Genomic DNA, 26396 nt, shown 5'->3' with positions numbered 1-26396 from the left:
GACCACGGGTGAACAATAGAGGACAACAGAGGAGGATGACTGAATTTTGGTGCCTTCCCTCACAGTGGGAAACTTTGATCCCGCTGTGTGGGGATGTCTGTGTTGAAGACTATCATGTTCTGTGCTATCCATATCATTGATGAACCACAAACAACAACAGGCCTTGCACCGAACCATGAAGCACACCACTAGTCACAGGCCTCCAGTCTCATAAACAACCTTCCCCCATCACTCTCTGCTTCCTTCCATGAAGCTAATTTTCTGTCCAGTCAGCTAGCTCTCCCTGGATCCCATGAAATCTAAACTCCTACAGCAATCTACAGTGCAGAACTTTATCAAATGCCCGGCTTAAATCAATATGGATAATGTCTACAGCTCTGCCCTCAACCAACTTTTTGGCTACATCTTCAAAAATATTCCAGAGACACGATCTCCCACGTATAAAACCATGCTGACTCACTCTTTAATCAGCAGTGTAGGAAAGAACTGTAGATGCTGGTTTAAATCGAAGGTAGGCACAAAATGCTGGAGCAACTCAGCGGGACAGGCGTCACCCATTCCTTCTATCCAGAGATGCTGAGTTACTCCAGCTTTTTGTGTCTACCTTCTCTCTAATCACCCTCTGTCTATCAAAATGCATATATCTTATCCCTCAGAATACTCTCCAGTAACTTACCTACCACAGATGTTAGGCTCACTGGTCTACAGTTCCCAGGCTTTTTCTTGCAGGCCTTCTGAAATAGAGGCACAACATTAGCCACCCTCCAGTCTTCTGGCACCTCATCCGTATTTAATGATGATTCGTATCTCTCAGCCGGGTCCTGTGCAATTTCTCTGCAATGGGTTCGTCGGTTGTTGGGACCAGGAAACTGCCCGAAGGCTGGTTGTGAGTGTCAGCACACATACACTGTAGGTAGGGTGGTCAAAAACGCTTTCCTGTCATTGACCTTCTTCGGAGTATTGAGTATAGAAGTTGGGAGGTCATGTTACAGTTGTACAAGACATTAGAGTATTGTGTTCAGTTTTCGTTCCACCATGTTATAGGAAAGATGTCGTCAAACTGGAAAGGGTGCAAAGAAGATTTACAAGGATGTTGCCTGGTCTCGACGGCCTGAGCTATAGCGAGAGGTTGAGCAGGCTAGCACTTTATTCCTTGCAGCGCAGGAGGATGAGGGGTGATCTTATGGACGTGTACAAAATCCATAAGTGGAATAGATCGGATAAATGTACAAAATCCTTTGCCAAAAGTAGGGAAATCGAGAACCAGAAGACGTGGGTTTAAGGGACAACAATTTAATAGGAACCCAAGTGTTAACTTTGTTTAAAGAAAGGGTGGTGGGTGTAAGGAACGAGTAACTGGAGGAGGTAGTTGAGGACTACCATAATATTTAAGATACATTTGGATTGGTGCATCAATAGGATAGATTTAGAGGGTTATGGGCCAAATGCTGCCAGGTAGGGCTAGTGTAGATGGGGCATGTTGGTCGGCTTGGGCAAGTTGAACCGAAGGACCTGGAGGAAACCCACACATTCAGCACCCGATGTCAATGACAAACCTAGCATTCTGGCGCCGTGAGGCAGCAGCTCTACCAGCTGCATCATCCCAAATTTTTAATCTGTGCTAACAAACCCACACGGTCACAGGGAGAATGTGCAAACCCCACACATTCAGCACCTGAGGTCATGGTCAAACCCAGTTCTCTGGTGCTGTGAGGCAGCAGTTCGAGCAGCTGCGCCACTGTGCCGACCTCAATACAGGTTGTCCGCTGGTTAAGAACACCCAGGTTATGGGCACCCACACCATACAAACAAGCCCCCATTATGTTATTAAATAATTTAAAAGTCTACCATATACACATATATTCATATTTAGGAACATAGGAAGGGTTCAAAAAGATATATGGGCCAAATGCAGGCAAGTGTACTCTCCCAATATACCATCTTGGTGTGCATGGACACAGTGGACTGAGAAGTCCGTTTCTGTACTATACAACTATCACTAGTTCTCCATTCCCTGCCTGTCTAAAAACCTCTAAAATGTCATTTTTCACTGCACCCCCTAGCTGCTGGAACTCTATAAAGTTGTCCCCATACATCTATATAACTAAAAGTCTCATCTTGACCACTTCCTCTCTGCACTGTATACTGATTTTAGAAAAAATGCTACCCTATATCACTATGACTTTGGCCATCTTACTCAGTCCTCCTCCACTGAGGCAGCCCCGAGGATTTTTCCAATCGATGAAAAATAAAAAAGTTATGAGTGTTTAAAAAATCTTGAGATCAGCTGATTGGTCTTGGGGGGGTTACACCCCTTCCAGGGGGAGGGGGGGGGGCAGGACTATAAAACCCCAGATGCCTGGACGTGAGGCAGTCACTCTGGAAGATTGTTTGTGAGGGATAGTCCACAACTGTGATTCTAAGCTGTGAATCAACTAAACTGAGAGTCTGCAATGTACTTGCAATAAATGATTTGTTAGCCTTTAATAACAATACAATGAGTTGTTTGGCCTGCCCTGTGCTTGAGACTGCAATGTAAAATGTAAATGGAGTTGTTTGGCCTACCATGCGCTGGAAATGAAAATGAAATGAGTTGTTTGGCCTGCCTGAAACCACTAATTTCGTCCCACAAGGCTCCTATTAGCCGAGAAACTGGCCCTTTTGCCCAAAATGCCCGTATTAGCCCAGGAGGAGCATTTTGGCCCAAAAGGCCAAGCCAACAAAAGTCCAGAACAAAGTGCCTTTCACTGAGATTTTTATTTTATTTTTATTTTTTTTAAGTCCCTTCGACCCACCCACTGCCTCCAAAATCAATAATGCCTCAATTTAGGACCTTAACCAGTGGACCAGTCCTATCCTTATGGAATCGCTCACAGCAAGGAAACAGGCCCTTTGGCCCAACTTGCCCACGCCGACAAAAATGCCCCATTTACACTAGCCCCACCTGCCTGCATTTGGACCATATCCTTCTAAACCCTTCCTATCCATGTACCTGTCCAATGTCTTTTAAATGTTCTGATAGTACCAGCCTCAACTATCTCCTCTGGCAGCTCATTCCATACAGTCACCACCCTTTGTGTGGAAAAGGTTACCCCTCAGGTTCCAGTTAAATCTTTCCCCTCTCACCTTAAAGCTTTGTTCCCTGGGTCTCGATTTGCCCCAGGGGTAGGAGATTGCAACCTTCATGTGGTCCGCCCTGTTTCGACAAATGCAATCAACCCAACTTGCACAATCAAATAAGATCAAATAGAACAAGTTGTCCGACAACTTTAGTCTGTGCACGCCATACGCAAGAAGAAGATTTGCCCCACTCTGGGTAAAAGACTGCACATTTACCCACCTACTCCCCTCTTGATCTTGTACAACTCTGGAGTATCACCCCTCATCCTCCTGCACTGCAAGGAATAGAGTCCCAGCCTGTTCAACCTCTCCCTAAAGCTCAGGACCTCGAGTCCTGGTAACATGCTCAGAAAGGATCCTTCTCCATAATTATTTTAAAACTGTTGGGATTATTAGCACGCGCCCCAAATTACTCATCGGTGAAACTTCAGTCACTTGACCTACCTCGTTCCCCAAGACGTGGTCCAGTGTTGCCCCCTCTCTAGTAAGGCCTCTATATGCTGATGAAGGAAGCTTTCTTGAACACATGACAAATTCCATCCTGACTAAGCCCTTCATGTTTGAGAAGAGCCAAACAATATAAGGAAAGACGATACCCTATTATATTGTTTTATTTTGCTTCACAGCTATCCGCAATTACTCTGCCCATCTGCTGCTCAGCTGGCAGTTGACTTTAGTTTAGTTTAGAGATACAGTGCAGAAACAGGCCCTTCAGCCCACCGAGTCAGCACCGACCAGCGATCCCAGCACATTAACACAAGCCTACACACACTAGGACAATTTACACCTATACCAAGTACGCAAACCCAAGCCAATTAACCTACAAACCTGTGCATCATTGGAGCGTTGGAGGAAACCGAAGATCTCAGAGAAGACCCACGTAGGTCACGGGGAGAAGGTACAAACTCCGTACAAACAGCACCCGTAGTCGGGATCAAACACAGGTCTCCGGTGCTGCAAGCTCTGTAAAGGGCCTGTCCCACTTTCCCCGAGTCATTCACGAATTCTCCTGAGTTTTCCCCTTGATTCAAACTCAGAGAATGTCCGTAAAGAGTCCGTAGGAGTCCATAGGAGTCCGTGGATATATCGTAGCGGCTCATTATGCCGGCCGTAGATACTCGGGGCTATTTTTTTTACTCATGGACATTTTTCATCAGGCCGAAAAAAACGACCGACTTACCCGATGCCCAAGATACCTACGGCTGGCATAACGAGCCGCTACGATATATCCACGGATTCCTACGGCCTCCTACGGACTCGTTACGGACATTCTCCGAGTTTGAATCAAGGGGAAAACTCGGGAGAATTCATGAGTAACTTGGGAAAGTGGGACAGGCCCTTAAGGCAGCAACTCTACCACTGCGCAACCATATCGCTCCTCTTCGAGGGCCTATAACAAAGCACCAAAGTGATCATTCCCTTCCATTAATTTCTTGCCATCTTCCATCCTAATCAGACTCCATGCACTCTTCTCTTCCCATCTGCCTCATCTGGGAATTAATCCCTCCTTACCACCTGTTGCTTGTTTGGTCTTGCACACCATTTCCCCTCACCTTTCCCAACGAATATCTCCCAACAACTCCATCAGCCTGAAGGCAGCTCCCAACACAAAATGTCCTCTGCCCCAATCACTGTCTGATACATCATTTTTTTTTGCCAGAAATTTGATTTTTTAATCAAGATTCCAGCCTCGTCCTTCTCTCATGTCACCCTCTAAACCATGCAACTTCCAGGCAAACTTCTTCAGCCGCTTTCCAAAGCTTCAATATCCTGCCTTTAATAGAGTGAAAGGAACTCTACACAATACTCCAAATGAGGCCTAACCAAAGTTTGAACCAAAAGCTGACTTTCTGACACTTACATTCAAAGCCTTGACCATGAAGGCAAGCATATTAGATGGCTTCCTTGCCCATTTACCAGTGATGCCACTTTTAGGATGCTCTGGACTCCTTTCTACTTCAATGCTATTATGGAAGATAGACACAAAATGCTGGAGTAGCTCAGCAGGACAGGCAGGGTCTCCGGAGAAAAGGAATAGGTGCCGTTTCGGGTCGAGACCCTTCTTCAGACAGAGTCAGGGGAGAAGTTGTCTAGATATATGGAAGGGAAAGGTGTGAAAAAGACAGATCAAAGCAGATGAGGAAATATAGAATAGTTCATTATCAGCTGAAGGGAAGGGGACAAGGAGGCATACAATCAGTAAATGAATCAGGAGGACAGTGAAACTAGTTGGAGAACTAGGATGGGGGAGGGACGGTGAGAGAGTGAAAGCAAGGGTTACTTGAAGTTAGTGAAATCAACAGTCACACTAATGGGTTGTAAACTGCCCAAACAAAATATGAATTGCTGTTCCTCCAATTTATATTGGGCCTCACTCTGACAGTGGAGCAGGCAGAAAGGTCAATATGGGAATATAAGGGGAGTTAAAGTGTTTAGCAACCGGGAGATCGGATAGGCCTAGGCGGACTGATCCTGCCAACTAAAGTGTACATTCTGTAGATCAGTGCATGCTCCTTTAACATAGTGACTTCACCACTACTAACCACTCCCCATTATCTTCAGTATAATTGTAGCCTCCCCACCTCCATCTCTCTCTCTCTAACTCCAGTGACAGACCACGAACAGCTAGGGCACATTGTGTGTATTATAACAATGTTTGAAATAAACTAGTAGTGAAGACATCATGTGTTTGACAAGTCTTTACATGGTGTCAGCAAGTTGAACTTTGCGCCTCCCGTCTATCGGGTTTTTTATTTTTCTTGTTTGCTTTTCTCCCAGTTCTATTTTTTTCTGCTGTTGTTCACCATTTATTTACCATGGCGAACTCGTGTCGTAAACCTGACATGCTGGTGTTTGACTCAGACATCGTGCACCGGTGGACTGTCTTCAAGCGCGACTTCGAGCACTACATCGCGATCGCTCATCCTAATGCCACCCCTGCGGTGGAGGCACATCTGCTCCTCAACCTGGCTGGCCCGGAGGCCATGGAACGTTATGAATCGTTCGAGTACGGCGTTGGGGAGAACGCTCGGTACCCGGTATGTCTTATGGCCAAATTCACCGCGCTCTGTGACATTCCCACTAATTGCATCATTGAGCGGTATAAGTTTTTCACCAGGCGACAGAACCCCAGGGAGCACATCGACTCCTTCATTGCCTCGTTGCGTCAATTGGCTCGGCGTTGCCGCCTGGACGCGGTGACCCCCGACCAAATGATCAGGGATGTCCTAGTTCATGGTCTCCAGGACGATAAGCTACGGGCTGAGCTCTTGAAGAAGCCCGATCTGACTTTAAACGAGGCTTTGCATGCCTCTCGCATGGCTGCTGTTGTCGCCTCCATATCTCCACCTGCGGCTCAGGACACTCACTATGCTGGTGCTGCTGGACGCTGGCGGAACGATGGCCCGCCACGCCAGCGTAGCACTCCCGCACCCGCGAGGGACAGCCCGCGTCGTTGCCCCAACTGCAACTTCGCCAATCATCAGTTTAATGTTTGCCCTGCGCTGGGGAAAACTTGCAATTTCTGCAGAAAGCTCAATCACTTCTCTGCAGCTTGTCGATCCCGTGGCAGGCCTGTCCCTGCTCCAAGAAGGAGTCTAAACAACCTTACTGAGACTGATAACGCTTGTGGTTCCCAGCACCATTCAGACGAACTCCTTGATTCAGATAACAGTTCCTCCCATGATGAATCGAGTATTTTTTCACTCTTGGGTGCACCTGCTTTGATAGCGGATCCCTCAGTGCGTGTTACTGTGAACGGGGTGACCTTTCCTGCCAAGGTCGACACGGGGGCGTTTGCCAATGTTATGTCAGTGAGCCTCTTCAAGCAGATAAGATCTGGTGAGAAGGTTACTCCCGACGACTCCCGTCTTCATGCCTATGGGGGGGGGGGGGGGGGGGGGGGGGGGGAAGTGCTCGTACCAGTCGGAAAGGCAACTCTTATCTGTACGGTTCTGAAGACCTCTCGGCCCCTCACTTTCCTCCTGCTGGACTCTGAGAATGTTACTCTGTTGGGCGCTCGTGTGTGCCAGGACCTCGGTTTGGTTTCCTTCCACCACGATATCCACCTGGTGCAGGCCCCCATGGACCCCATGAGCGAGTACCCTGATCGTTTTGATGATGTGTTGGGCAAACTACCTTGCAATTACAGCATCATTGTGGACCCGGGGGTCGATCCGGTGATCCGGCAGGCTCGCCGCGTCTCCTTTGCCATGAAGGACAGGGTGGAGTCGACTCTGCGCCACATGGTGACCATGGGCATCCTCAAGGAGGTGAGTGATCCCATCCGGTGGGTCTCCGAAAAATGGTTGTTGCTGCAAAGAAGGACAAGGGTGAGATTCGAATCTGTATAAACCCCAAGGACCTGAACCTTGCCATCAAGCACCCGCACTACCCCATGCGAACGGTGGAGGACGTCGCTGCACAGGTTGGCCCAGCCACCGTCTTCTCTGTCCTCGATGCCAAGAGCTCTTTCCTGCAGATTCCACTGGATGAACGATCCTCCTTCCTGACCACCTTCAGCACACCTTTCGGCAGATTCCGTTTCCTCCGCATGCCTTTCGGGATCAATTCGGCCAGCGAGGTTTTCCAGCGCACCATGGAGCAGCTGTTTGCAGGCCTGCCGTGTGCTATCATAGTCGATGACATCCTGGCTTACGGGAGGGATGTCGCCGAGCACAACCTCCGCCAAGTCCTGGATAGGGCTCGGGCGGTTAACCTCAAACTCATCCCCAAGAAGTGCCGTTTCCACGTCCCGGAGCTCACGTACGTGGGCCACGTCTTCACGGCTGAGGGTCTGAAGCCAGACCCACAGAAGACACAGAGAAGACAGCTGCGGTCTCAGGGATGCCCGCTCCGACCGAGGTGCCCAGCCTGCAGCGCTTTCTGGGCATGGTGAGCAACATTCAGAGCAACGGCCTTGCTGAGCGCGCCGTCCGCAGTGCCAAGGAGCTGCTGGAGCATTGCAGACTTTCACGGTCGGATTTTTACCTGGCCGTACTCAACCTCCGCAATATTTCCCGTGACCCTGCCCTGGGCTCACCTGCACAGCGGCTCATGTCCCGCACCACACGCCCTCCGATCCTTGTCTCCCAACGATCCCTAAAGCCCGTGGTCCTCAGCCCTGCTGCTGTCCAAGAGCGCATTGCCCAGAAACAGGCTTAACAGAAGCGCTCCCATGACAGGTCCTGCCGTCCCTTTCCGCGTCTTTTCCCGAACCAGGTGGTCTGGATGCAGTCCCCCTCCGGACACTATAGGCTGGCTGTTGTCGTCCGCTCTGCGGGCTCTCCGCGGTCGTACCTAGTTGACTACGTGGGTACCATATACCGCCGGTCCCGCCAACATTTGCTGCTGGTCGACAAGCCCGCTCCGCCTCCTGCAGCCCCTATAGCGCCTCCGGTTGCTTCCTCTCTGCCCACCACTCCTCGCTTGCCCCGGACTCCGCCTTCTCAGGTCTTTGTGCCCCGTTCTCCCACTGCTGCTCCTGGTCCCCCCTCGCCTGCCTCACCCGCGTGCCCGCGGCGGTGCCCATTTCTCCTCCCCCGTCTCCTTGTCCTCCCTCTCCTGCGCATTCTCCTGCCCGTTCCCCTGTCACCGCTCCTGCTCTTGTCTCTGTCATTCCTTCGGAGGAGGAGGAGGGCGGGCTGCGTACCCACTCCGGGCGGTTGGTCAAGCCGCCTGTACGTCATGGGGAGTTTGCTTGAATGTTTAACTGTTTCCTGCCGGTGTACGCGCAGGTTTGTTTCTAGCGTATGAATCGTGGTCGCGCTGTCACTATTGTAATGCTTTGTTTTCCAAGGGGAAGGATGTAGATCAGTGCATGCTCCTTTAACATAGTGACCTCACCACTACTAACCACTCCCCATTATCTTCAGTATAATTGTAGCCTCCCCACCTCTATCTCTCTCTCTCCAACTCCAGTGACAGACCACGGACAGCTAGGGCACAGTGTGTGTATTATAACAATGTTTGAAATAAACTAGTAGTGAAGACATCATGTGTTTGACACGTCTTTACACATTCCCCTTACATTTATTACCATCCAAAGTGCAACAGCTAACAGTGAACCCAATTAAACTCCACCCATCATTTCTCTGATATCCTTAGACAGCAAATCTCACTGTTTACAACTCCGTTACACAGAGCCAACAACCTGGCTACTCAACACACGGCTTGCCTTACTAACGCCCATTAAGATAACATCCACTGTCCTCCCCTTAGCAATCACTTTTTGCATTTCTGCAATAAACGGAGGTTAGTAAGACCTGTCACCCCACACAAAGCTATGCTGACTGTCTCTAATTAGTCTCCACATAAGAATCCTCTCCTTATAGCTTCCCTGCCTTTGCTGCAAGGCTCATGGGCCTACAACTTCCTGGATTATCTGCATTTCCCTTCTTAAACAAGGGAACCACATTGGCTACTCTCCAATCTCACCAATAGCTAATTTGGATATAAAGAGCTTCAATGCCCCAGCGGTAGAGTTGATGCCTTACAGCGCCGGAGACCCAGGTTCGATCATGACTATGGGTGCTGTCTGTATGGAGTTTGTACATTCTCCCCATGACCGCGTGGGATTTCTCCAAGATCTTCAGTTTCTTCACACACTCCAAAGACGTACAGGTTTGTAGGTTATTTGGCTTGGTACAAGTGTAAATTGTCCCTAGTGTGTGTGGGATCGTGTTAATGTGCGGAGATCGCTGGTCGGTGCGGACTTTCGCCCTGTATCTCTAACATAAACAAAAAAAACTAAAGCAATGTCCTCTCTCAATGTCCTGACTCAGTAACCTGGGATAGAGACCATCAGCCCCTGTGGATTTAATCACCCTCATGCTCTTCAAGAATCCCAACTGCATCTTAAACTGCTCTATCATATTAGTATACCCCAGACTGATCTCACTATCTTCCAAAACCTTCCCCTTGTTGAATACTAATGCAAAGTACTAATTTTGTACCTAGTCTACACCCTTTGACTCCAAGCATAGGTTTCCTGTTAACTAGGTGAGCTTCAGTTGGACAAGCTGAAAGCAGTTGCAGAAGAGCAGGGTATTTAGAAGAGGCCAGCAAATTACTGAAGCCCAAGATAGACACAAAATGCTGGAATAACTCAGTGGGACTGGCAGCATCTCTGCAGAAGGAATAGGTAATGCTTCGGGTCAAGCCACTTGTCTCCCATTCCTTCTCTCCAGAGATGCTGCCTATCCAGCATTTTGTGTCTATCTTTGGTTTAAACCAGCATCTGCAGTTCCTTCCTGCACAATTACTGAAGCCCAACAGTTAATGAGTCGAGGTGAGTTTCAATTGGACAAGCTGAGAGCAATTTCAGAAGAGCAGGACTTTGAAAGGAGACCAGACAATTATTGAGGTGCCACAGTTAACAACCCGGACTAGCAGAAAGTAGTTAGCATCTTTGTCAATGTGCACAACAACTCCCAGCTGCTCCCCATCCCCCTTGAGAATATTCTGAGGCATCATGGCATCAGTGAGGCAACACACCATCCTGGAGTCTCATTTGCTGCCATAGATTCTCCTGCCCATGCCACTAACTAACGAGTCTCCTCAAATCCAAGTGTGGAAGCTTACTGTGTAGAGATTAAGTGTAAGGCTTTGATGCTGGGATAAGGTACAGTCTGCGTTTATCTTCTCTCTCATAAACTTCCGTTGGCCCAGTGCAGTAAAGATGCCAGCTGTATGATGCTCCTGCAGGATGTGGGAAGGCAGGGAGGTTTCCAATGTCCCCAAGGACTTACAGGGCAAAATGAGCAAGTTTGCACATGATACAATTAGACAGGTACATGGATCGGGTAGGTTTGGAGGCATATGGGCCAAACTGCAGGCAGGTAGTGTAGTGGGAAAGTTGCTGCCTTACAGTACGTATGTTGCAAAACCTACCTTCAGCGGCGCTGCAGATCTGTGGCCGATTTTGGCGCCTTTGAGAAGGGGGCGGGTTTAAAACGCGATTTTCTCTCGGCTATTCAAATCGAGGTTGTTCAGCCTACTTAGTTGCTGTCAAAAAATCGCTGCAAGGTTTGTTCGCTGTAGCTATTTTTAAACCTAATTGGTTAATTTAATTGTTATAGTAAGTTAAAAATCATCCTCTAAACCCGCGAACCCCGACAACAGGACGGATCTCATGTAGGGGACAACGCAAGGTAGGCTGGTTATTTTTACATTAAAAAGCGCTTCTTAAGATCCTTTATACAAAATGTTATGTTGCGAGTAGCTAATTTGGGGGCCCATTAAATCCCGCAGTGTTTTTCTGGGCATATGAGCTTCAAATTCACCACAATGGGAACGTTCCAAACCAGCGTGTTCCACAGGATCCCACTCGAAAGCTGATTAATGGCCGTTAATTTACAGCAATTGAACACTAAATTCCTTCCATTTGGCCGATAAATTAATGTCAATGAGATTTAAAAATCATGTTTTATTGTGAATTCTTGTCTGAATGTTCATTGGACACAGGCTATTTAAAAATGTTAATCTTTCCTTAAGAAATGGATAGATGTTTAGATCTAGTAATTGAATTTTGGAATTAGCTACAATTGGGTAACTAACTAATTATATGCTTTAATTTCAGGTCATCCAAGTAAGATTATTTAATATTTTTTTGTTTCAGAATGCTTCAATCTATAATAACTGAAAATTTCATTCAGTTCTCTTAATTTTTAATAAAGTTATAGGCTTTAGACTGTCCTCGATCACAGCTTTTGTGTTAAGTCAATGGAAAATCAATGGGGAACAAGATGCTAATTTCCGAGTATGAAAATGGCCATAACCTTTTTAATACTGAAGATATGAAAGTGAATTAGGTGTCAAATTAAACTTCTTTTTATGCTTTATTTGATGGGATAAATTGCAGACTTGATTTTTAAAATCGCAAAATGTTGTAACATTGCAACTTACAGAGCCAGGGTTTGATCCTGACTACAGGTGCTGTCTGTACAGAGTTTATACGTTCTTCCCGTAACCTACATGGGTTTTCTCTGGGGACTCCGGTGTCCTGCCACACTCCAAATGCATACACTTTGTAGGTTGTTGGCTTGGTATAATTGTAATTTGTACCTAGTGTGTGCAGGATAGTATTAGTGTGTGGGGATCGCTGGTTAGCACGGACGCGGTAGGCCGAAGGGCCTCTTTACGCATTGTATCACTAACCTAAACTAAAACTATCGCACCACAGCAAAATAATTTTGGGAGCTGAATTAGGTACAACATAACATCCCAACTTCTATACTCAATTTCCTGATAGAAGACTTGTGTGCCGACTCCACCTTGAATACCCAACTACCTGTGATGCCATCTTCGCAGAACTATGGGGGTGCACTCCCCAGAGCCCTGCCATTCACTGAAGGTCGTGTCCTGGCTTGACTTCCCAAACATAATACCCGACACTTATCTGCATTAAACTCCATTAACCATTCCTCAGCCCACTTGCCCAAGCAGTAGAGGGTTGTTTACAGATTGGAGGCCAGTGATTGTTGAGCCTCAGGGACTGGTGCTGGGTCCTCGGTTGCCTGTTATGTACATAAACAATTTGGATGTGAAAGTCCGCGACATGATTAGTAAGTTTGCAAACAGACCCCAGAATTAGTGGTGTGATGGACAGTGAAGAAAGTTGTCTCGGGCTACAATGCGTCTGGATCAATTGAGAAAATGGGTCAAGGAACAGTAAATGGAATTTAGTTTTAATAATTACAAATTGTTGCATTTTGCCAAGTTAACCCAGGACAGGGGGTGGGAGATTGCAACCTTCACGTGGTCCGCCCTGTTTCAACGAATGCAATCAACCTGGCGTGCACAATCAATTAGTCCTATAACTTTAGGCTGTGCATGCCATGCGCAAGAAGAAGAAGAACCCAGGACAGGGCTTGCACAATGAATGACTAGATTGCGACTGCATGATTAGATCGGGGAGGGGTCCAGGTGATAGATCCTCAAAATGGTCACACAGGTAGACAAGGTGCTGAAGACAAGCTAGCTACATAGAGATGGCCACAAAAAGCTGGACTGGCAGCATCTCTGGAGAGAAGGAATGGGTGACGTTTCGGTTCAAGACCATTCTTCAGACTAACACAAAAAGCTGGAGTAAAGTCCCTGTCCCGCTTACGTTTCCTTGCCACGCTAATTACGCAACCTCGTGGTCACGTTGAGGCGCGACAGTCCCGCACGACTTAATTTGCCTGCACAGCAGTCTGGAGCATGTGACGTCATTTGAAGATAGACACACAATGCTGGAGTAACTCAGTGGGACCGGCAGCATCTCTGGAGAGAAGCAATGGGTGATGTTTCGGGTCGAGACTATTCTTCAGTCCGAAAGATCCTGCATTTTGTGTCTATCTTCAATTTTCTTGTCCCCGCTCTGGGAGTAGGAGTGGGGGCGGATCCGGACCGCAACGGCCGTGAGCCCCAGGCCGAGCTCGGCGATCGTTTGCCTACTTCTGCTGCTGTTGGAGGCGAGATGTTGCGTCACGCCAGGGTCTTGGCCTGTCCCACTTGGGCCATCAGTTACGTGACAGGCCGGTGGCTCGCGAAGATTTTGTTTGCTACAAAATTTCGGAGCGCCGAGCGATGTCGCGCACAACTCCATACCCCTCCATGTTTCTCAGTGGGACCGGCCCCGCGCGGCCATACGATGCCCGTGCGCCTTAACGCGACAATGAGGTAGTGTAATTTGCATGCTAAGGGCACGTAAGTGGGACAGGGCCTTAATTCAACGGGCCTGGCAGCATCTCTGGAGAGAAGGAATGGGTGATGGTTTGGGCCGAGACCTTTCTACACACAGAGATAGCATTGGGTACAAAATTCATGATGTCATATAACTGCTGCATGAAATGTTGGTGAGATTGTGTGCAATTCTGGTCAGGAACAATGTGATTGAACAAAAGGTAGTACAAGAAAGATTCACAAGAATGTGACAAAGGGTCTTGACCTGAAATGTCACCATTTCCTTCTTTCCAGAGATGCTGTCTGTCCTGCGGAGTTTCTCTAGCATTTTATGCCTATCTTCACAAGGATGTTGTTAGACTGGAAGGCTTGAGTTACAAGAATGGGTTGGATAATAATAATAATGGATGGGATTTATCTAGCGCCTTTCTAGATACTCAAGACGCTTTACATCGCATTATTCATTCACTCCTCAGTCACACTCAGTGGTGGTGAGCTACTTCTGTAGCCACAGCTGCCCTGGGGCAGACTGATGGAAGCGTGGCTGCTAATCTGCGCCTACGGCCCCTCCGACCACCACCAATCACTCACACACATTCACACGTAGGCAAAGGTGGGTGAAGTGTCTTGCCCAAGGACACAACGACAGTATGCACTCCAAGCGGGATTCGAACCGGCTACCTTCCGGTTGCCAGCCGAACACTTAGCCCATTGTGCCATCTGTCAGGCTGGAGCTTAGAAGGCCGATGGTTACCATAGAGATGTTAATAAAATCCCGAGAGGCATGGATAAAGTGAATTGTCAGTGTGATTCTAAAATTAAAAGGCATGGGTTTAGGATGAGAAGAGATAATTAACAAAGTTCCAAGGGGAAAGTTATTTTTTTTCCACAGAAGATGATGGGTATGTGAAATGAGCTGCCAGAGGGCAATGCAGGGCAGGTACAATTACAGTGTTTAAAAGACATTTGGCCAGGTACATGGATAGAAAAGATTTACAGGAATTTGAGGCAAATGGGTCTTGCTCCAGAGGACACCTCAGGCAGAATGGGTAAATTGGACCAAAAAGCCTGCTTGGGCGAATTGGATCAGAAGGCCCGTTTCTGCACTATAAAACCTCACAACTGAAAACAAGTCTTTAGGTTTAAATGAAAGTAAAATAAACTATATCCTTTCTACAGCTATCCTATGAAATGCAGTGTAATTTGATTTGTAATGACTAATGGTAATAATCAATGGTTGAGAAATACCCTTGACATCAAACATCTTATTAAAACTGACATCATTGGGCATCAAGACAAGAGTCAAGAGAGTTTTATTGTCATATGTCCCAGATAGAACCATGAAATTCTTACTTGCTGCAGCACAACAGAATATGTAATCATAATAAATAAAAACAAAAACTCAGGAAACAAAAACAAAGAACAGTCCAATAATAATAATAATAACTTTATTTATAATAATAATAGTCTATTGTATTTCAGAGCATATGAGGTTGTAGTGTTTAATAGCCTGATGGCTGTAGGGAAGAAGCTGTTCCTGAACCTGGACGTTACAGTAGAGGGAAAATACTCCAACGGGTAGATTCACATTTGCAAAGAGAAAGGAAGACCGAGGTCGTCGGTGGTCCAACAACCTACTTGTGGGTCAGAATTACAGGAATTTTTTCAGGGCAATGTTGAAGGGCCAATATTCTCCAGGTACTTCTACAATGACCATCATACCATCGCTCAGTCAGAAAAGGGATGTTCACTGACCACTGCACCATGCTTTGATTCCATTTGCAACTGCACACGGCAAGACCTGGACCATATCTATATACAGGCTGTTAAGTGGCCAGTAATATTTGTACCACAGAATTACAGGTGATGACCATCTCCTACAAGTTCATCTACCCTCGACATTCACTGGAATTACTATTGCTGAGATTCAACCCCCCCCCCCCCCCCCCACACACCAACAGACATTGGTGAGGCCGCATTTAGAGTATTATGTTCATTTCTGTCAATAATAATAATATATTTTATTGTCATTGCACATAGGTGCAACGAGATTTGGTATGCAGCTTCCATCTGATGTCATAACTTAAACTACTAATAAAATTTAGATACCCCGAGAAACATGATTTATAAAAAAGGACAATGAAACAGTCTAAAGGGCAAATATGTCTGTGCCGGGTCGATGTGCAAGTGCCAGGTCTTTGGTACAAGGCAAGTCAACAGAGTTTATGGTCATGCGTCTCAGATAGGACAATAAAATTCTTGCATTGCAGCAGCACTACAGAATATTGTAGTCATAAATACAAAGTGCAATAGGCTGTTATAGTTTAGTTTATTTGAAGTTGTGTTCAATAGTCTGATGGTTGTGGGGAAGAAGTTGTTCCTGAACCTGGATGTTGCAGATTTCAAGCTCCTGGGCACCATGCTGTGGGAAAGATGTTAAGTTGGAAAGGGTGCAGAGAAGATTTACAAGGATTTTGCCGGGACTAGAGGTTGTGAGCTATAGGGAGAGATTGAGCAGGCTGGGACTCTATTCCTCGGAGCACAAGAGGATGAGGGGTGATCTTAGCAAGTTTATAAAATCATGAGAGGAATAGATCGGGTAGATGCATAGAGTTTCTTGCCCAGAGTAGGTGGATCGAGGACCAGAGGACATAGGTTTAAGGTTAAGGGGAAAAGATTTAATAGGGATCTGAAAGGTAATGTTTTCACACAAAGCGTGGTGGGTGAATGGAACAAGCTGCCACAGGAGGTAGTTGAGGCTGCGACTATCCCAACATTTAAGAAAGTTAGACAGGTACATGGATAGGGCAGGTTTGGAGGGGTATGGACCAAATGCAGGCAAGTGGGACTAGTGTGGCTTGGACATGTTGGCCAGTGTGGGCGAGTTGGGGCAAAGGGCCCGTTTCCACTCTGTATCACTCTATGACAATTGACCAGAAACTTGAATGGACAATAAATACTGTGGCTAAGGGAGTAGGTCAGAGGCTGGGCATTTTGGGAGTGACATATACCTTCAGACCACCGAAAAGAATGACAGGAGCATAAACCTCCCCACTTGCAGGCAGGAATGCTGCTTCAACAACTCTATACAATCCCAATACAAGGCAGTGCATTTCATTGACACCCCATCAGCCACACTAAAAATTCCCTCCACCCTTCTGACTAGTTGTGTAACATTTACAAAACATACTGCACTTAGACTTTAGAGTAACAGCGTGGAAACAGGCCCTTTGCAGGGCTCGAAATTAATGGTTGCCCGGGTGCCAATGGCTCTCTGCTCGGGTCTCCGCTCGGCGCTAGCTCTCGGGTCTCCGCTCGGCGCTAGCTGTCGGCTCGTGTCGCAGGTCTCGGCACGGCCGGCTGGCGAGCACATCATCGGCCGTGGTTGTGCGCATGTGCAGCCCTGTACATGCGCGCTGCCACGGCAACTGGTCGGCGTCGGCCACTTTCTACCTCCCTTTGCATTGTGGGAGCTCTGGCCACCATTGCTGTCCGGTCGCTGCCTCACCGCGACCGCTGAAAAACTACACAGAATCACTCCCGGGAGCTGGAGTAACTCTTGCTTCTTGGTTTCCTGATCCTCCAAAAATATTCGAAATGGAATTTAAATTGGTGGACCCACCACCACCAAACTCCAAACACTGAAAAATAACAGCCAATTGCATTTTATCTGCTTATTTATTGTGTATATATTTGGTCTATAGTATATACACACACTGAACTTGTATCTCCTGTTCTGTATTATGTTTACATATTCTGTTGTGCTGCAGCAAGCAAGGATTTCATTGCCCTATCTGGGACACATGACAATAAAACTCTCTTGACTCTTGACTTGGACTTAAACAAAATAGGGTTCTTGGGGGGAAAAAAGCCACCTTAAATTTAGTTACGTCTGGTTGGTACCTATGGTAGAGTGAAGACTATTCCATGCTTTAATTGTGCGGGGGAACTCCATGGAGCAGCCTGCATCTCTGGATAGAATAAATTGGGTGACGTTTCGGGTAGAGACCCTTCTTTAGATTTCCTCTGTTTTTAGTGTTAGATACACTTAGATATAGCGTGGAAACAGGCACTTCGGCCCACCAAGTCCACGCTGACCACCGATCACCCGTACACTAGTCCTATCCCACACATTAGCGACATAAGTCAAGAGTGTTTTATTCTCTCACGTCCCAGTTAGAACAATGAAATCCTTACTTGCAGCAGCACTACAGAATATGTAAACATAGTACAGGTGCACAACCTTTTATCCGACGATCCAAATAACGAAAAGCTCCGAATAGCGGCCATTTTTTCGGTCCTTGAAAACGTTCACCGAGGGCGGCCCGCAGAGGTGACAGCGGAACCTCCGGTCGGTCCTCGAAGAAAGGGGAACTAAATCCCCATTCATAAAATAGGTGAGGGTATATTGCGCGGGAGGGTTAATAATTGACAATATGCTGCTGCCTGCCCGCTGGGTTAAAAAGTTCCCACGGTAGACACGATACACAGTGTATGGTGAGCCTTGCGTGGGAACTTTTTAACTCAGCGCGCAGGCAGCAGCAAATTGTTGCTCCCTTCAGTTTCACCCCACCTACACCCCTCTGCTTCCCGGCCATGTGTGTGACCCCTTCCCTCCCCTCTCCAGCTCCCCGCTCATTGCACCGGCACGGGGGCTTTGCACTGTCTTCACGTCGGCGATTCTAGCAGCGCAGTGCAGTCACTGGAGAAGTCAGGACCAACGGGACACCGAACTCCAGGCCCACCGCAAGCACGGAGATCCCAGAGACTCACAGCCAGCAGCAGCCCAGCCCCGTTCCAACTCCAGAGGAAAACTGCAAACTGGCCGGAGACGTCAGGACCACCAGAAGCTGCTCCCCGATGGGCCGCTACGGCGACAAGTGGCAGTTCGCCCACAGCCCGAGCTGCGCCCTCTCATCGGGACACCGACCCCCAGGCCCACTGCAAGCAAGGAGATCCCAGATCAGCAACTCCAGCCCAGCCCCGTTCCAACTCCAGAGGAACACGCAGTGTATGGGCAGAAGCTGATAGTGTGGAAGGTACTTCTTGTTCTTGGGGTCGCGTAGCTCGGGCTGTGGGCGAACTGCTACTTGTCGCCGTAGCGGCCCATCGGGGAGCAGGTTCCTCTGGAGTTGGAGGGGGAGGGGGGTATTGTGCTGTTTGATCGCCCCCTACTATCCCAGGGACAGGGAGACAGGACAGGACGTTCACCGAGGGCGGCCCGCAGAGGTGACAGCGGAACCTCCGGTCGGTCCTCGAAGAAAGGGGAACTAAATCCCCATTCATAAAAGAGAAGGTGAGAGTATATTGCGCGGGAGGGTTAATAATTGACAATCTGCTGCTACCTGCCCGCTGAGTTAAAAAGTTCCCATGGTAGACACGATACACAGTGTATCGTGAGTCTTGCGTGGGAACTTTTAAACTCAGCGTGCAGGCAGCAGCAGATTGTCGCTCCCTTCAATTTCACCCCACCTACACCCCTCTGCTTCCCGGCCATGTGTGTGACCCCTTCCCTCCCCTCTCCAGCTCCCCGCTCATTGCACCGGTGTGGGGGCTTTGTACTGTCTTCACGACGGCGATGGCTGCAGGTCAGTGCAGTCACCGGAGACCTCAGGACCAATTGGACGTCGACCACCAGGCCCACCGCAAGCACAGAGATCCCAGAGACCCACAGCCAGCAGCAGCCCAGCCCAGCCCCGCTCCAACTTCTTCTGCCGGGATCAAGGCGCAAACTCGCGACCTTGCGGATATGAGCCGAGCACTCTACCACTAAGCCAGCCATTAAAATCTACGCAAAAAAATTTCCATTCCGAAGACCGACAAATTCTGAATTACGAAAGGTGTCTGGTCCCAAGGCTTTCGGTTAAAAGGTTGTGCACCTGTACTCTGTAAACAATGTTATAAACGAGAAAACAGAACTCCATACAGACAGCACCCATATTCAGGATCAATTCCAGGTCTCTGGCAATTTTAGGCAGCAAATATATGGCCAATGTACTGCCCCAATAGCCTTGAACTGAATTAAAACATACAGTTGCTGTAAAGGGGGACATAGCGTCACTTAGAGATTTAAGACTGAAAATGGATAGTTTCTTTTTTTTTTAGTAACTAAAGTTATCAACGTATAATTTTTTATGTTGGAAAATAAAATATAATGGCACAGCTGGTGGACTTGCTGCCTCACACGCCAGAGATCTGTGTTCAATCCTGTTCTCGGGCACTGTCTGTGTTGAATTTGCACATTCCCCCTGCAAGCGTGTGGGTTTCCTCCCACATCCCAAAGACGCATTGGCTTTGTATGTTAACTTGTCTGTAAAATTGCCGCTAATGTGCAGGGAGTGGGTGAGGAAAGTGGGATAACAGAACTTGTGTGAATGGGTAGACTAAAATGCTGGAGAAACTCAGCAGGTGAGGCAGCATCTATGGAGCGAAGGAAATAGGCGACGTTTTGGGTCGAGACCCTTCTTCAGACTGATGTCGGGAGGGGTGGGGGGCAGGAAAAAGAAAGGAAGAGGCGGAGACAGTAGGCTGTGGGAGAGCTGGGAATGGGAGGGGAAGGAGGGAGAAAGCCAGGACTACCTGAAATTGGAGAAGCCAATGTTCATACCGCTGGGGTGTAAACTACCCAAGCGAAATATGAGGTGCTGTTCCTCCAATTTGTGGTGACCTCACTCTGGCCATGGAGGAGGCCCAGGACAGAAAGGTCAGTTTCGGAATGGGAGGGGGAGTTGAACTGCTGAGCCACCAGGAGATCAGGTTGGTTACTGCGAACTGACTGGAGGCATTGTGCGAAGCGATCGCCAAGCCTACACTTGGTCTCACCGAGGTTGATCATACGCTGAATAACCATATTTTTGTATGGAAGTGGAAAGAGATAATAGAAATTGCATTCATTGCAATGTGTAAAAAGAGATGAGATACTGTATTGTAATTTTGCTGCATGTCATTGTGGTATATATCATGTCTTGATCGGTGAATATGTTTGTGACTTTATTTGAAGCAGAAATAATATGTGAATGTTTCATTGACCATAATTCCGACTGGTAACTACGCACTTCTTCCGAGCACATTATCGCATGCGTCATGCAAGCTGTCTTAAATGACCACATAAACTGTGATTTGGCAACCTAAAAAGCTGCCGAGGTTGCCCGGCTGGCAACAGGGAAAAAAATTTAAGCGAGAGCCCTGCTTTGGTACACCGAGTCCACATCGACCAGCGATCACCCCGTACACTAGCACTATCCTACACACTAGGGACAATTTACAAAAGCCAATTAACCTACACATCTGCACGTCTTTTGAGTGTGGGAGGAAACCGGAGCACCCAGAGGAAACCCACGTGGTCCCAGGGAGAACGTACAAACTCTGCACAGACAGCACAGGTAGTCAGATCGAACCCGGGTCTCTGGCGCTGTAAGGCAGCCACTCTACTACTGCGCCACCGTGCCACCCGAACACAGGTTACTATGTATTCTCTAACGTGTTACATCCACCACCAAAGACGAGCACAGCAGATGCACAGGAACATCAGCTCCTGCAGATTCCTTTTCAAGTTGCACACATTTCTGACTCAAATTTCATCGCTGCATCTAAATCTTGGAACTTGTCCCCATTAGCACTGTGGGATTACCTTGAATAAAAGGGCTGTTCAAGCAGGCAGCTCATCAACAGCTTCAAGGGCACAAAGAATAATAAGAAATGCTGATCTTGCCAGCAAGCCCCAATTACAGAAAAAAAAAATCATAAATTACATGTTTTCTGGCAAAATAGTAAGAAGCAATTTAACCCATTAAATAGATCCCAGGAATGAGTGGATTCACATATGATGAGTGACAGTACTGGGCCTCTACTCGCTGGAGTTTAGAAGGAAGATGAGGGACCTCATTGAAATTTATCGAATTGTGAAAAGCTTGGATAGAGTGGATGTGGAGAGGATGTTTTCACTAGTGGGAGAGTCTAGGACGTGACTTTAGGAAGAAGATGAGGAAGAATTTCTTAAGTCAGAGGACAGTGAATCTGTGGAATTCAATGCCACACAAGGCTGTGGAGGCCAAGTCAATGGAGTGACTGGGTGGAATTTAGAAGGATGAGACGGGATCTTAATGAGACATATAAAATTAAGGGATTGGACATGCCAGAGGCAGGAAACATGTTCCAAATGTTGGGGTAGTGCAGAACCAGAGGCCACAGTTTAAGAATAAGGGGTAGGCCATTTAGAACGGAGTTGAGGAAAAACTTTTCACCCAGAGTTGTGAATATGTGGAATTCTCAGCCTCAGAAAGCAGTGGAGGCCAATTATCTGGATGCTTTCAAGAGAGAGTTAGATAGAGCTCTTAAAGATAGCGGAGTCAGGGGATATGGGAAGAAGTCAGGAACGGGATACTGAATGTGGATGATCGAATGGCTGAATGGATTACTCTTGCACCTATAGTCTATTGTCTTTGATCGATATTATTAAGGCAGAGGTAGATAGATTTTTGATTAGTATGGGTGTCAGGGGCTATGGGGAGAAGGCAGGAGAATGGGGTTGAAAGGTAGATCAGCCATGATTGAATGGTGGAGTAGACTTGATAGACCAAATGGCCTAATTCTGCTCCTATCACTTATGAACTTATGTCAGTTCTTAGTACATTTCCATCAGTTCCAGTCCCTCAACTATTTTCATTTGCCCACCAGGCCCATCAATAGTCCTGTAACCCACCTTCACTGGCATGAATAAGCTTTGTTTTAAGATGTGCCATGGAAACAGACTCTTTGGTCCACCAAGTTCATGCTGACCAATGATCGCCCATTCATACAAATTCTATGTTATCCCACTTTCTCATGCACACTACCCACTAAAGGCAAATGTGCAGACCTACAAACCCATGTGCCTTTGGGATGTGGGAGGCAGCTGGAGCAACCGAAGGATATCCACGCACACATGGAGAACATACAAACTCCACACAGGCAGCATCCTGAAGACAGAATTAAGTCCAGCACCGTGAGGCAAGAGCTCTACCAGCTCAAAAAGCTGGCACCTCAGTGCCACTGTGCCGTTCAAAGGAATTAAAGGATTTATTTTTAATTTACTAATTACTGATTATATTACAATCAGAATTTTTTTTAATTTCGTAGAATAATGCTGCATAAAGCCCAATATGCTGCTTGTTCCAGTTTGCAAGAGCTGTCCCAATAATTAAAAATCAGTCACACAGCACAGAAATGGACATTTCACCTGCTCTCATCCATGCCGACCAAGATGTCATACAAACTAGTCCAATCGGTCTAAATTTGATCCATATCCCTCTAACTTTTCATCCGTACCCAAGAGTCTTTTAAATACCGTTACAGTACCTGCCTCAACCACCTCCTCTGGCAGCTCACTTTATACACCCACCCTGTGGAAAAGGTTGCCTCTCCGGTTGTTGTTCAATCGTGCCACACTCACCTTAAACTTGTGTCCTATGGTTCTTGATTCCTCTCCTCTGCATTCTTCCCATAGCAGAGTAACCAAAACTGAATACAATACTCAACATACAGCCTAACAAATGCCTCTGTAAAGATGCTTCTGAATCAGTGTTATAGCCAAACCACCCTATTTGCTCTTATACCAATCCCATTTTCACTTATTAGGACCATATCATTCAATGCCTTGCCTTTTGTCCAAAAGTCTCTTAAATATAATGAATCTGACTCCACCTCCTCTGGCGATGTACACAAGATTTAACAACTCTCCAACAAGACTAACCCTCAGTTCCTCTTTAAATTCTTCCTCTCACTTCAAGTCTTATCATCACCCCAACCATGGTGAAAAAGGCTTGAGCTACGTCCTCCATCTTGGTATCCTATAATTTGTAAACTTTCAGTTCACCCCTTAGCCTTTATCAGTCTATGAAAGTAAGCATGCAGGTACAGCAGGAGTGAAGAAAACAAATGGCATGTTGGCCTTTATAACAAGAGGAATCGAATATAGGGGCAAAGAAATACCTTTGCAGTTGTACAGAGCCCCAGTGAGACCACACCTGGAGTATTGTGTGCAGTTTTGGTCCCTTAATTTGAGGAAGGACATTCTTGCTATTCAGGGAGTGCAGCGTAGGTTTACAAGGTTAATTCCCAGGATGGCGGGACTGTCATATGCTGAGAGATTGGAGCAGCTGGGCTTGAACACTCTGGAGTTTAGAAGGATGAGAGGATATCTCATTGAAATATATAAGATTGTTAAGGGTTTGGACACGTTAGAGGCACGAAACATGTTCCTGATGCCGGGGGAGTCCAGAGCCAGGGGCCACAGTTTAAGAATAAGGAGTAAGCCATTTAGATTGGAGACGAGGAAACACGTTTTCTCACAGAGAGTGGCAAGTCCGTGGAATTCTCTGCCTCAGAAAGCAGTGGAGGCAGGTTCTCTGGATGCTTTCGAGAGAGAGCGAGATAGGGTTCTTAAAAATAGCAGTCAGGGGATATGGGGAGAAGGCAGGAACAGGGTACTGATTGGGGATGACCAGCCATGATCACATTGAATGGCAGTGCTGGCTCGAAGGGCCGAATGGCCTACTCCTGCTTCTATTGTCTATTAGCCCAAGGGTTCCAAATCTTTTTCATCCTGTTTACCCCTGGCAACTTTTTGAAAGTAAATTTACCCCCACCTTGTTTTGTTCAGTAATTTGAGTTTACACTTCTATCATAATAAAGGAACCGACAAAGGGGACATTTTAAAATACTCTTTTTAACAAATCCAGAATCAACAAATTTTACCCCCTGGGTAGTTGAAATTTACCTCCTGGGGGTAAATTTACCCCAGGTTGGGAACCCTTGCCTTAGCCTTTGTGTTCCAGGAAAAAGAGAGCCAAGCTAATTCATGTCCTGTCCCTAATGAAATCTCTCGAATCCAGACATATAACCCTGGCGAGTCTCCTCTGCACAACTGTATTCTTCATACATGGTGCAATTGAACAAATATTTCCTTTACTTTCCTTATCACAACTTTAACATCACACAAACCTAGCTGTTGATAATCCTCTGCAAACAGCCCCAAATGTTTTTTAAAACAAATTGGCGAGATCCCACAAGCAATCATGAATGCCTCATTCCACATCTCTGTATAATTGTCTTATTAAGAAGCAGAACTACAAATAGTAAAGGTCACCTAAAGAAAAACGTGGCTAAACTGCGTGGCTAAATTAGTGGGTTTGAGCAAAGACAATTGTCACTTTGACCCAACCAGCCAGTGCTTGCCTCATTTATATGGCTCCATCTTTCTGTATCAGAAATTGCAGGGATGGGCCTTACAGCTCCATCCTTTATTGCTGAAATCTTGCACAAACTGCGATTTCTCGCAATTCCTCGATGACCAGACATTTTAAAAAAAAATGTTTACTTCGGACTAAACTCATCAAATGATTTCTCCACCAAATGATCTAGGATGGAGATTTCCACTTATTCCCAAGCCAATTTTTCGTTGGAATAATATAGTTAACACACGCAGTCTCTCGGCAATTAACCATGGCAAACAATTAAATAGGACCGCATCCAACACATTGTTTCAATTAATGCCCTACGATGTCGATGATAAATTAAATTAACTGAAATAGTAAATGTAGCTACACACGTAAAACAACATTTTGTAATTTGGAGACGTAAACACTAATGATGATGGGGGGGGGGGGGGGTAGGAAATCCTCGCCAATTTAACGGTACTGCCATAATAAATCAAACATTCAGCAAATCTACAGGTAACCGACTCGTAAGATTAATTAGTAGCTTTTTTATTTATCCTCTGGAATCTTCTGCCAGCTAAATACACAGCATAGGATTTAATGAAAGTTTAATGTACTCATTGTTAGCCAACAACAACCATTGATTGCAAAATTAAAGATCCCCCCCCAAGCACGGTAGCTTATTCATTCCTTTCTTTCTTTTTTCTTACTTACTTACATGTCCAACATGATTGTTTTTCTCGTGTATTTATACAGCCGGAGCAAAAATCACTATGTTGTTGAATTTTCCTTTCCATACAGCGATGAAACGCTCCATCCAGCTGTCGGCTCCATAATGACGCCTCGGCAACTAGCCGGCTTTGGGAGAACAAGCGAAAGGGCGGGATCAGGAGCCAGAGAAACGCCGCCAACCAATAAACTCGCCTGGCTCAACCCTTTGGTCTGCTGTGAGCTCATGTTCCGAGGGAAGACGGGGTGGAGACAGACGGGAGAGAAAAGCAGAGGCTTCGTTCAGCAGCAATTAATAAATCGCCTATTCACTCACAGGGCCAGGGTGACAGTGTGTTTGTTTTTTGTTTTTGGGGGGGAGGGGAGAAACAGAGGGCGACTTAAAAAAAAAACAATCTGCTCCAGTCAGTGCCCCAAACAGAATTCAAGCTAACAGCTTTCTCTGTCAGAAGGTCACAATGAATTTCAACGTTAGTGTCTGTCTGGGCGGGGTAGGAAGGTGATACAACTCTCGGAGAGGGAGACACAATTTTATCTTGTTCAAGAAGGAACTGCAGATGCTGGAAAATCGAAGGTACACAGACTGAAGAAGGGTTTCGGCCCGAAACGTTACCTATCTCCTTCGCTCCATAGATGCTGCTGTACCCGCTGAGTTTCTCCAGCATTTTTATGTACCCACAATTTTAT

General features: G+C 46.7%; 1 protein-coding gene across 6 annotated transcripts in view; it reads right to left on the bottom strand.

Annotated features, from left to right (window-relative positions):
- The window catches only part of trim2a (tripartite motif containing 2a), a 139795-nt gene extending 113939 nt beyond the window's left edge, over positions 1-25856 (bottom strand). For 2 of the 6 annotated variants that reach the window (XM_055644275.1, XM_055644343.1), the window contains exon 1: positions 25699-25855. The gene's annotated coding sequence lies outside the window, so the exon portion shown is untranslated. Of the gene's footprint in view, positions 1-676; positions 735-25694 lie in introns of all 6 variants that reach the window. The other 4 variants (XM_055644325.1, XM_055644334.1, XM_055644308.1 and 1 more) reach the window with 4 other exon arrangements.
- Positions 25857-26396: the final 540 nt, after the last annotated feature.

The sequence above is a fragment of the Leucoraja erinacea genome, chromosome 1, assembly GCF_028641065.1.
Source record: "Leucoraja erinacea ecotype New England chromosome 1, Leri_hhj_1, whole genome shotgun sequence".
Classification (NCBI taxonomy): Eukaryota; Metazoa; Chordata; class Chondrichthyes; order Rajiformes; family Rajidae; genus Leucoraja; species Leucoraja erinaceus.
Note: the sequence above shows the minus strand (reverse complement) of the source record. Positions and strands in the feature narration are given on the sequence as shown.